The sequence below is a fragment of the Echinops telfairi genome, unplaced genomic scaffold (assembly GCF_000313985.2).
Source record: "Echinops telfairi isolate 266 unplaced genomic scaffold, ASM31398v2 ScPeMD7_7465;HRSCAF=8503, whole genome shotgun sequence".
NCBI classification, from domain to species: Eukaryota; Metazoa; Chordata; class Mammalia; order Afrosoricida; family Tenrecidae; genus Echinops; species Echinops telfairi.
In genome coordinates, this window is record NW_022111365.1 from 6,726,049 (window position 1) to 6,727,983 (window position 1,935).

Below are 1,935 nucleotides of genomic sequence, written 5' to 3' on the forward strand. Positions count from 1 at the left end.
CATATAACTTTCCCCTACTTCTTTAATGCTTTCTCCCCGCCCACTATCATGATCCCAATTCTACCTTACAAATCTGGCTGGACCTGAGGATGTACATTGGTACAGATAGCAACTGGAAACACAGGGAATCCCGTATAGATGACTCCTTCAGGACCAGTGGTGAGAGGGGCAATGCCTGGAGGGTGAAGGGAATGTAGGGTAGAAAGCGGGAAGCAATCACAAGAATCTAAGTATTGCCTCCTCCCTGGGGGATGGACAGCAGAGAAGAGGGCAGAGGGAAACATCGGACAGGGTAACTTATGGCAAAACTATAATAATTTGTGATCTATGAAGGGTTCATGAGAGAGGGGGGAAGGGGGAGGGAGGGGGAAAATGAGCAACTGATATTAGGAACTAGAGCGGGAGGCAAATGTTTTGAGAATGATGAGGGCAACAAATGTGCATATGTGCTTGACACAATGGATGCATGTATGGATTGTGATGAGAATTGTATGAGCCCCCAATAAAATATTTTTTTTAAAAAAGAAAGAAGTTCAGTCTGCACTGAAGTTATTTATGAAAAACACGCCTTCAGAAATTGACAGGTACCAGTTTAAATGTTTCCCAAAAATTGATGCAGCATGGAAGATTTCACTAATCCATGCCTAAAAATATGAAAGACAGTTACCTGGCCAACTGACTGGAAGAGATCCATATTTGTGTTGATTTAAAAGAAAAGTGGTCCAACAGACTCTAGAAATTATAGAATACTTTTAATTTCACACGCAAGTAAGATTTTGCTGAAGATAATTCTAAAACAGTTACAGCAGTCCAACAGAAAATTGAGCAGGTCTCAAAAGATTAGAATGACTGCTACCACTGCAGATGTCAGGTGGATTTTGGCTGAAGCAGTGGATTCCAGAAAGATGTTTCCTTGTGTTTTATTAACTATGCAAAGACATTCAACTCTATGGATCATAACCAATGACGGGTAACACTTAGTTGTGCTCCAGTGGAACCTGTACATAGATCAACAGGAAGTCAAGGGGCTACTCCATAGTTTAATGGAGGAAATGTATATATAGATATTGTATCTTTTCACCATACTTATCAAATCTGTCTGATGAACAAATAACTCAAGAAGCTGGACCATATGAAGAAAAACAACACTGTTAAGATTCAAGGAAAGCTCATTAGAACCTTCAGTCTGAACTCAGAACCTTCAGGGGAGCAGATAATACAATCTTTCTTGCTGACAGCAAAGATGACTTGAGGTCCTTACTGATGAAGGTGAAAAGAATACAGCCGTCACATTATGAAAGCCACATACGAAAAACCAGGAGCCAGCATTATGCTCAATGGGGGAAAACTAGAAACATTTCCATTGAAACAGGGATCAGGCAAGGATGTTGTGGCAGTTACATAATCTCCTGTCAAGTTTCAAAGGGATGAAGTAGTCTGTCAATCAGGTCATAGCCAATGAAGCCTCTGTGTGGGTATGTCCTTCTCCTGAGGATTCTGGGAACTCCTGTCACAATGATATGATTTTTTTATTCTTTGATGCCTGATACCTGATCCCATCAACACCTCATGATCACACAGGATGGTGTGCTTCTTCCATGTGGATTTTGTTGCTTCTGAGCTATATGGCCACTTGTTTATCTTCAAGCCTTTAAGACCCCAGATGCTTTATCTTTTGATAGCCGGGCACCATCAGCTTTCTTCACATTTGCTTATGCACCTGCTTTGTCTTCAGCAAGCGTGTTGGGCAGGTGAGCATCAGTGAACATTTTTTTAATGTGTTTGTTAGCTATCTGTACTTCATTTTTGGGTGTTCATGTCTTTTTCCAATTTTTAATTAGGTAGTTTATTATTTTCTTATTGAGCTGTTGTAGAGTTTTATAGACTTTGGCAATAGGACCCTGGTCCAATGTGTCATTGGTGAATACTTTTTTT